The sequence below is a fragment of the Toxorhynchites rutilus genome, chromosome 1, assembly GCF_029784135.1.
Source record: "Toxorhynchites rutilus septentrionalis strain SRP chromosome 1, ASM2978413v1, whole genome shotgun sequence".
NCBI lineage: Eukaryota > Metazoa > Arthropoda > Insecta > Diptera > Culicidae > Toxorhynchites > Toxorhynchites rutilus.
In genome coordinates this window covers 151,359,845-151,371,157 of record NC_073744.1, presented here as the reverse complement: position 1 = coordinate 151,371,157, position 11,313 = coordinate 151,359,845, and the positions used below count along the sequence as shown (strand labels likewise).

At 35.1% G+C, this 11,313-nt stretch overlaps 1 non-coding gene across 1 annotated transcript; it reads right to left on the bottom strand.

Moving 5' to 3' along the window:
* Positions 1-8,912: 8,912 nt before the first annotated feature.
* Trnak-uuu (transfer RNA lysine (anticodon UUU)) lies at positions 8,913-8,985 on the bottom strand. Its single transcript has one exon. It is a non-coding gene; the product is annotated as a tRNA-Lys (tRNA).
* Between the last annotated feature and the right edge of the window lie 2,328 nt (positions 8,986-11,313).

Sequence of the window (11,313 nt, the reverse complement as noted above, 5' to 3'; positions counted from 1 at the left end):
CGCCTATCACCTCCTTAGAGAATCTGGATAAATTATTTTTTTTTTCAAGTGAGGAAGGTGTTTTCTGACTTTAAGGGAATGAATCAAAAATCAAATTCCTCTTTTATTTTCAAAAAATTAAAGATACATGCAAAAAAAAACAAATAAAAAAAAATTGTTTTGACTCGATTATCCGGAGTGAAAAAACAAATCAATACTCCGGCTAATCGAGCCCGACCTGTATTATGTAATTACTAGCTGACCCGGCAAACTTCGTCCCGCCCAAAATTTATTTTTCGTTATCAGAACCACGTTATGTGATGAAACTAAAGACTAAACGAGGAAAAAAAAATACAGAACATGAGTTGAAATAAGGAATCTCAAACTGAATTCGTCTCAATGTTTCCTACATCCGGAAACTTCAACGCAACACAATGAAATTCGCTGAAAATTTCGGTACCATACCATTCTCCGTTACATAAGCACCAAATCTGAAAAAGAACGAAAAATCTCCGGAAAAATTGAAAATATTGAATAGTAAGATTTATTGGTTGAAGATTATTTTCAAAAACAATAAATAAAAATCATGTGAATCGTTTATTTTTACAGGGTCATGTTCATAATCAAAATTATCAGAAATATTAAATGTAGATCGTCGATGAATAAATAAATAAATTTAAAAAAAATATAAACGGAAAAAAATGTGAAAAATAATTGCTGGATCTGAAAATGAATATATCATGAGAGTTCGGAAGTTGAGACACAGACTCCATAGTTTATGTATGCCTTCAACATGAGTCCACATACAGTTATAACTACTATTGTAAATCATTATTCGATGAAAACCGTCGCAATTCTTTTTTATCCAACTCTGTGCGTTAATTCACACCACGGTTCTATAACCCCGAAAATGACTGGGAAATCGGTTCCGGGAATAACCAGGTACCCACCCAGATTCTTAATTTCCATTATCATTTTCTTCAGAAAATTGTAACTTGTAATCAGAACTAATTGAAATACTGCATAGTTGTTGGTAAAACAATAAATTAATTAGTAATAATGATATTCAGCCACTCCATGCCAAACCGATACAGTGGTTCTCAGATTTCCATGAAAAATGGTAGTTTTGTTTTTTATTGCAAAATATTAGACCCGTATTTTTTTATTTTTTCGTTAGAGTGACCATTTTCATTTTAAGGTGGTCCGAAAAATCATTTTTACAACTTTTTCCTAAAAATGACTTTTTTCTAAAACTCGTAACTATTGAATCACTGAACTGATTTAGATGATCGATTTATCAAATTGAAGCCAATAAGCTAGCCTTTTGTTAAAAAAATATTGAACTTGCTTCTTCTTGAATGGCGTTAACGTTCCCTGTGGAACTTTTGCCGTCTCAAGGCATGCATTTTAACTAGCGTCATTTATTAATACTAAGTTGAGATTTCTTATGCCAAATAACACGCCTTGAATGTATTCCGAGGGGCAAGCTCTAGAATACGCGTGACCACAGTGCAAGCCGAAGGAAATTTCTTTGACAAAAAATCCCCCGGCCAGAACGGGAATCGAACCCGAACACCCGGCATGATAATGTGAGACGCTAACCACTCGGCCACGGGTGCACACATATTGAACTTGCAAAAACAATGAATTTTGTTTTCGTGATTATTGATTGTAGTTGTTCTTGGTTGTTTTCATGGCTTTGAACTAGAGGGCACTATATTTTTTATAGTTTTCCTTGAAAGTTGAGGATTTTTTACATAACATATCTCGATACAAGAAATGCAATTTTTTTGTTTTTGAGATATGATTTTTCAAAGTTAACCGGTGGTCCAATAAATTATTTTTCGCTTTTTATCCATGACATTTTGCAAACACATTTTGAGCTACTGAACCGATTTAGATGATCGATACAATAAATTGAAGCCAATAAACAAATCTTCTTTGAAAAAATATCACACGTTTGGGAAGAATGGATTCTAGTCGCATAGGTCTAGTCTAGTCACATAGGAATATTGAACGAAGACTTAAAACATGTTAAATTTGAAAAATCATATCTCAAAACGAAAAACTATGGATGGGTTATACCGTTGGCTTAGTAATCAATTGTATTTCTTTGTATTAGCAATAATCCCACCTCGGATGTTCCTCATTGAGTACGATATCGCCGCTGCGCAGAGCTGTCTTTTGTGTGTATTAATTAAATTATTGATTAAAGTAGTGGACGAATGAAACTATTTACGAATTCAATTGAAACAAATCCCAATTTAAGTCAATTCATGCATTATGGTAGTAGTTATCGCAGCAAATAGTTATCAACATTCTGCCTAATCATCAAACGGTATGCCTAGAAGATCAGTGAGCTGACGACATGAAGAGATATCTTCCATTGCAGTCTTGTATAAATGAACCAAAGCGTTGCATTTGTACCCGCTTTTGAAGACCATGATAGCAAAACGAATTTCGGAGAGTAAAAATGTTTGGGGTATAAAAGTATTGCCGACTTGAATGTATCCGCAATGCCGATTTTCTCGACTTCTTGGTTTCAAAATTAGCATTAGAATACACACTCCAGTTTGCAAAAATGCAAGCGAGTGCAAAAGTACCCGCAGCTTGCATCTAATTTGCAATGCCGATTTCCTCAGGCTGTCCCACAATCCAGTCGACGAACAAATTATCGACCTAACATAGAACGATCAACTTCGTTGATCGAAAATACGGAATGATTTACAAAACAAATCGGCATCACTGTTTTTTTTTCTCCGCCAAACTGTCATCTCATAACAAAACAATCGAATCATACAACTGGTGAGTTGGGATTCTATTTCTATTTTTCATTTACTAATTATTTGATTTTGTTTCAGCTATAAACACAAGGCTATTTTGGTTCCTGTGAACGAGATTATTTACGCCATCACCACAGTGTGGATTGCCACTGTGATAGCAGCCAACAGCATCAACAATTTCCGCAGCAGTATCATCCAAGCCCTGGTGACCGTGCCGAAGAACAGCAACAACAGGACCTGAACATCGATGGTGTTTCGAAAAACTTTATGATCCAAGACTGTTAATCGTTATCAGCAATTATGTAAGTTCCATTTTTTTATGAGAATAATGCCTTTTCTTTTCAGACCCTGGAGACATCGACACCAATACTAAAACGAAGAAAAAACGCGACGAGTATCCTCCAGTGCAGGATTCTAATGCTGGTGACCCCCAAGCCATTGAAGAATGGGATCGCCGGGAGGAACGGGAATATGAAAAGCTATTGGAGTCTTGCCCTCGCTCAGATTTTGAGATTTGCCATAAGCAAACCATCTCAACCTAAAATATATATACATATTTGCAAATGAGTGGCAAAACTAAAAAGCTGAGCAGAATAGCTTATTTTTATCTGTAATAAAATGATTAAAAATAATTATGTATTTTTTTCTTATTTCATTTCAATAACAAACTAATACAAACTAAGGCGAGCAGTGCTGAAAGCAGCTCTGCGAGCAGGTCGACGCCTTGCACATGTTGGCAAGAAAGTGGCGTCAAGTTGTTCGATGAATGCATGTTGAAGGTCGATAAATCGATTGCAAGGTGGCAGCATTTGAGGTCGATTGTTGACATTTCATCGACCCAATCTTGGCAGGCAAAACGGAATATGGGGTATTAAAGAAACAATCCGATTTCCAGACACGCAAGCGAGAATAAAAGTTCCCGGTGCTTGCATCTAGTTTGCAATGCCGATTTCCCCTGGCTCCATGGTTTTGAAGTCTGTGTTAGGGAAACATTCCGATTTGCAGAAACGCAATCGAGTAAAAAAGTACCCGCTGCTTGTATCTTATTTGCTAAGCCAATTCCCCCTGACGCCATGGTTTTGAAGTATGTGTTAGGGAAACATTCCGATTTTCAGAAAATCAAGCGATAACAAAAGTTCCCGCTACTTGCATCTAGTTTGTTATGGCAATTTCCCTTGGCTCCACTGCTTTGAAGTCTGTGTTAGGGAAACATCCATTCCAGCGATCGTACCTCAATCGTTGCGCAATCATAACTGAGTGGATTTCCGAGCGACACTCGCTTATATACCGATTGGTGTGATTTCAATAGCCTGTTTTGAAAGCAATTTTAGGGCTATTGAAGTTTTTGGATAAAAAGTAACAAGCATATAACGCGTAGACATTTTATCTTTCGAATGAAGTGTTTATCATGCCATTTCGTTCATTTGTTTAGAAGGTATTAACGCTCAAAGTCTCGTTCTCAGCCGTAACGCTTTCGTCTTCGAAACTTTGAACTTACACCCCAGCATAGAAATGAAAGACGTAGTCCTACGTCAAAAGTTGCATCTCTGATATCGTGATATATTACGTGGGGAGGGAGAGGGGCTTATATCCGAGACACGATCGCGTAGTTGACGTAGGATTCCGTTAGGCTATCTGTTGATTATAGATATGTTTAAAAAATAACATCGTTAAACTCTTTGATAATGATTTGGTGGCCCTGAAAAGGGCCGTTTTGTTTGGTTCTTGGGTATTGTTTATTCACTTCACTAGTGCTTATGACAGTCGTTGGATGGTGCGTATCATATAGAAGATGCCGAAGTGGCATGAAATATGATGTAAGCCGCTCCCTGTGACCCCAGACGAGGTGCCTCCTGTGTTATGTATGGATGAAACAAAGAAAAAAACTCACCAATGTAATATAAGATAATTATCAATACAGAACACAATTATCAATTTTTCTCATCAGTAAAAACATGTTACTTTTATATAGAGAAAACGTATTTGAACCCAATTTTTCAACCCAATGCGAATTTTAATTGGACTAACAACACCTAATACTATATGTAGAGCATATGGGAAATCACCTTTTCGATGTAGAGCATACGGAACAAAAAATCCCCCTACTTTTATGTATTTGCAATGCTGATTTCCTCCAGGTAGCTTGGTTTTGATGTCTCTGTTAGGGAACACATTTCGGTGGGAACAAAAGCTTCCCCTACTTTCATGTATTTGCAATGCCGATTTCTCCCAGGGAGCTTGGTTTGGATGTCTCTGTTAGAGAACCTCGCGCATGTGTCGTCAATTTCGAACAATCAGAAGTGGATATTTCCGTTAGGATAGAGGTTGAGATTTTTCAATTCTTCGATAGTGAGTTTCATGACATATATTATTTTATTCAATATAAAAAATTGTGATGGAGTGCCGAAATCGATTGTCGCAAAAATTTTATCAATCCATCATGAAATGACTGAGCAATAAACGTTTGAAATTTTAACGATGTGCTCGATTTTCGTATTTCAATTTGTACCCCAATATGTTCCCGAAAGACGTAACCGTAACGTCAAAAATATAGTAACTCATGATCTTCTGCTTGATATGTTGATCATCTGAATCGGTCCAGTAGTTCAGAAGTTATGAATTTTTGGAATGGAAAAAAGATGAACCATCGAACCTTTGGAAAATCATATCTTCAAAACGAAAAAAAAAGCATTTCTGATATCAAGATATGTTATGTAAAAATTCCTCAGCTTTCAAGAAAAAATATTTAAAAAAATATAGCGCCGTCTAATCCAAAGCCATAAAAAAACCTTTTAAGGCTAGCCCATTGTTTTCTACTTTACATTTAGATCATCTAAAACGGTTCAGTGGTTCACAATTTATGAATTTAAAAAAAAGTATTTTTTGGAAAAAGTAGACATAATTGTTTTTTTCGAACCACCCTAAAATGGAAATGGTCACCCTAAAGAAAAAATAAAAAATACGAGTCTAATGTTTTCTGATAAAGAACAAAATTACCACTTTTCACGAAAATCTGAGAACCACTATATCGGTTTGGCATGGAATGACTGTATTATAAATGCATCATTAATCATACAAGAAAATTAGATTTATTATTCAAAAATTATTATTTAAAATATAACTCAAAACATGTTCCTTTCGTTATTTTTTTATGAATTTTTATTAGTAACAAGTCTAACGTACAGTGATGCCTTCTCGTATTCACCAAAATGAGGAAATTTTTATTTATTTAATACATTTCAATACTCTGCGAAATTATAAACATTTTAGAAAACAATATTAAAAGATTATAGGACTAATCGTTCTCGAAATATAACGAGTTTTTATAAAACATTTCAAGTAGATTCAATACTTTTATACTACTTTTTTCATGGCTTCTTCAGCTAGGCTTCAGCATGCTCAGTTGATTGTACTCGCAAAGGTGTCAATATAATGCATTTCCACGCCAAATAAACCGAAAAATAACCGACTTTGACACGACCTTTAAGATTTTTTTGAAACCCTCTACATGAGGTGGCAATCTAAAATCACAATTTTCGATACCATTTGTCTAATTTTAATTACGACTGATTAATATATAGTCAAAAAATCATTGATCTTCTTTTTTTTTAAAGAAATCGTAACTTGAAATCTCGATGTTCGATTAAAATATATTGTACAACAAGGTTTTTTGAAAAATCAATGAACTATTTATCAAAAATATCTCGTGAAAATAATACCGAAAAATTGAATTTAATATCAATAACTTTCATATCTTTTATTCATGATATTTTTAACCTTTTTTCATCTAATATTTATACATATCGGTGTTTTGTGGTGCCGCGTCGGACTCACTAATATGCATTTTTTAAAATGTAATTAATTAATTAATTTCAATATTTTGCGAAATCGTAACCATTCATGAAAAGTAATATAGAAATGGAATCTACAAGAAAACTTTATACAACGGTTTATCCTAAGTCTAACCGTTCTAGAGATATTACAAGTTTCATATAATGAAAATCGTGTTTCGTAGTCACGATTGAGAAAACTGATATAGACATTAGCAATTATCGCTATGTTGGTTGGCCTTAATTAATTTGATAACTACAGTTCGATTAGTATCCGCAAATTGCGGTCCATTCTGGGTGGTAAAGCAATGAACTCCACTACCGAATGTGTCCATTTCACCAAGGATGTAACACAAAACTGTAACAAAAACCCCCTTAGAACTGCTCGAATGGAGAGACCCATTCAAATCAGATCCCGATTCAGTTATTTATACCTCGAACAGCCGTCAGTTTTTCTAATTCCAATCAGAAAAAGTAAATCCACCAGAATGCAGCAGCCTTCGTACAGTGAACTGCCGACTGGCAAAAGGCCAACGCTTACACCTGGCGATGCAAATAAAGAAAAAAAGAACCAAAAACATTAGCCCACAATGCGAAAATCTACCAAATCCAAATCCGAGGAGCGAGGAGCGAGACAAGAAGTGAACCAATTGGCATATGCAGCGCACCCATCAGCATACGTAAACACATATACCCGTATGTATGTATCCTTTTGATGAAGTCTTCCTTGCCAGGAGTCGTCGTCGTCGTCGTCGTCGTTGTCGTCTTCGCAGCAGCCAATTGCAGCTTTTGCATCGTTGCACCCAGCTGAACAGCAGCAGAGCAACCTGATCCTTTCTTCTGGGAACGCGCGCCGCCGCCGCGCGCTTATTTCGGGATGGGCGAATACGCAAACAACAGTTTTTTTTCAGCTTCCCATCCTGCGCTCCGCCAGGAAAACACATAGGGAAACGGGAAGTCCAGATGTACGTGTCTCAGAAATGGGACGAGCCAATTTTTTTCTCGATTTTCGTTCACTTTTGGTGGAAAAGGTGCAATTTTCGGAAGTTTGCAGGAACAGATTGGATGTCGTAAGTGTGTGTATGTGTGCCGAGGAATAGAGATACAGAAAATGTATCAATTTAATTCGTCTGAAATGATTGGTGCTCGGTGAGCTGTTCGATTCATTTCGATTGATTAAAGTATCACATTTCGACGAAACGCAATTGGTGTTTCTTAAATCTGGGTTAGTAATAAATTGTAACAAAACAGATGGAAGGTATCAATGAGGCAGGGGTGCATCATATCCACTTCGGAAATCACCAACGGAGAAATGGAGGACTTGAAAACATTATGCAATTTTCGGGAACGTGTGCCCATCGTGTAACTTGACATGTGCCACTTGCCCTCCGAGCGTCAGATCATCGCTTGGTCCCGGAGAAAAGAAAAAGTGATAGATTTTCGACATACGATGCCCGCTAACGACTTTCTTCTGCGAGGGACATATCGTAACGTGAGAACTCTCGTCCCTCAGGCGGAGGTCCTGACGCAGCGTGAACTTCACACCCGAAGATTAGTGAAGGATTAGACGGGATAACTGTTTCGTCGAATTCTCCAGCGATGAAAGCTAATCGCCTCGAAAGTGTCTCTTGCCCTGGGCAGCATTCGTTTTGCGTCACTTTTTTTTCATCTCTCTTACAGCAAGGAGATATGAAACGATAACAAAGTGCCTTAACCTGGCCGATTCGCAAGATGGATGCAAATGGGATGTGATTAATCAAATATGAGACAGCATCAATCAGTTTCAATAAACTAACCTCCGGCAGGTCCAACTGGTATCAATTAATTTTCTGGCCCAGGAAAACAAACCTCGCGCCAACGTAAACACATAAAATTTGAACGGAGCAAGAAAAATAACAAAATAAACGTTGAATGGGAAAGATTCAATTATTATGCAAAACACGATCGGAAAATTGCGGCCGAGTATTATTTGGAAAAGGCGTTAACTTAGGCGTCGATTAGTAATTTGTTCTGAACACCGAACCTTGGTGCTGGTCCGGACTGGCTGGTGTCGCGACCGGGTGCTTCATCAAACACGCAATGAATCACTTTTGTATATGAATAATTAATTTGGGCCAATTTTTCTTTCGCTCTTCATGGCGGAGTCTGTAAGAAGACAGCACAGTTCTTTATTGGGGAAACAACCTCATGAAGTGTTTCTGATTAGATTTTCGAACGATTTCGTTGGAAAGAGATTGTGATCGTGGTGCGAGAGAACAGAGTCTCGAAAGAAGATTCAGCTTCTTGGCCGTTTATGATGTGTGCAAAAAAAAGTCATGATCGCCCGAATAGGGACTTGAACCCTAGACCGTTGGATTAAAAGTCCAACGCTCTACCGACTGAGCTATCCGGGCCAGGCATCTACCACTGGTTTAGATAAGATCAAGTTATAAAGCATCTTGTTTGATAGTTGGCAACATTGCATCACTCATCGAAAATTGAAAAAAAATGAAATGATATTCACTGACACTCGACAGGCAAAAAGGGCCTGGCCGGGTAAGGGAGTAAAAAGTGCCTCCAAACGGCAAATATTGTATAGGATATTAATTAAGAAATTTTGGCGGTTTATTTGAACCCCTATGTGGTTTGACGTAGGATGTATAGTGAAAAACATACTTTTTCGTTTATTTCACGCCATCCTCAAAAGATTCGAGATAAAAATTTGAAAAAAAATACTGAATGTGCATCTTACTACGGTGTATCAAGAAAAAATATAAAAAAAAAATTCGTCAAAAATTTTAGTACTAAAAAAAATATTGAAATTTTGAAAATTTTTTTTTTGGATTTAGAGATTCAGTACTACTCTAATTCATATTTGAATGTGTTTCTACGGCTTTTCTACATATGTGTGATTTTTTTCAGATTTTTTTCAGTGTTGCGCTGTACCAAAAAACATTTTTTATATATTTCCAAATAATCTGGCTATGTAAGGGAGTAAAAAGTCCCCCAAACCAAATCACCAGCTGTATGGGAAATATTGTATAAGGTACTAAATAAAACATTTTGGCAATAGTACCATATATTTGAGTCCTTATATGGTACACCATATGATCTATGGTGAAAAAGGCACCTTTTCGTTTTTTTCACGTCATTCTCAATAGTTTTGAGACAACAATATGAAAAAAAAACTGAAAGTCCATCTTACTTAGGTGTATCGATCAATATTTTCAAACAATTTTTTCATCAGAAAATCACTAAAAAAATTTTTAAATTCATTTTTATCTTTATTTTATATTAAATTTTAATTTTTTTTAAATTTTGATTCAGTACTACTCTAGTTTGTATTCAAATTTCTTCCTACGTCTATTTTAGGTATATGTGATTTTTTTCCGAAAGTTTAGAGTGCTTTTCGCGGTACAAAAAAAAAAAGTAAATATATTTTCGAAATTTTTAAAAAAATATTACTCTGAGGCCCAATTTTACTCTAATTTTTATTTAAATGCGTTCGTATGTGTTGTTTTTTCCACATGTAGCGTAATTCTTTCTTGAATTTAAAGAGGGTTGCGCGAAAAAAAAATTGTTTTTTTTGCATTTTTAATTTATTTTGAATTTAGAGCCCCAATAATGCTCTAATATTTTTTAATTTTTTTTTTTCATATGTCTAAATTTTGTCGGTGTATTTAGAGCATTGCGCTGTACAACTTTTTTTCTCGTATCCTAAAATATATGAGATTATCTTTACATTGTATTTAGAAGGTTTACCAAATTCATTACTATGATAGAGCTCTGTGAGAAAAAAATAAAGTCCTTGTGGAAAGATCATTCGGATTAATGAGAAGAACACCTCCGATCCGATTTGCTTTTTTTAATAAAAAAAATCCGATTTGCTTTTTTTAATATTTTAATCTTACAATTGAAAACACGAATACAATAAAATAATCGATTTCAAAAAAAAAAATATGCAGACGATGAAGAAAATTATTATTGTGCGCCGCAATGCTATTGAAAATTCAGGAAAAATTACGCCACATGTAAAACAAAGACACGTACGAACGAATTTGAGCAGATGTGAGTCTCAAAGTTATTTTTTTTTTCAAAATTTCGAAATGCCACAAATTCTATAACAATTTTTTGTACTGTGTATTTATTTTTTTTTTATTATTAGATGAGAAAATAGTTTGAAGATATTTATCAATCTAGAAAAGCCGTAGGAGCACATTTAAATATGAATTAGAGTAGTATTGAATCTCTAAATCCCAAAAATTTTTTTTTCAAAATTTCAATATTTTTTTTAGTACTAAAATTTTTGATTATTTTTTTTTGTATTTTTTCTTGATACACCGTAGTAAGATGCACATTCAGTATTTTTTTTAAATTTTTATCTCGGATCTGTTGAGGATGGCGTGAAATAAACGAAAAAGTACGTTTTTCACTATAGATCCTATGTTAAACCACATAGGGGTTCAAATAAACCTCCAAAATTTCTTATTTAATATCCTATACAATATTTGCCATACAGCTGGTGATTTGGTTAGGGGGACTTTTTACTCCTTTACCTAGCCAGACTCTTTGGAAATATAAAAAAAAAATTTTGTACCGCGCAACACTGAAAAAAAATCTGAAAAAAATCACACATATTTAGAAAAGACGTAGAAACACATTTAAATATGAATTAGAGTAGTACTGAATCTCTAAACCCAAAAAAAAAGTGTCAAAATTTCAATATTTTTTTAGTACAAAAT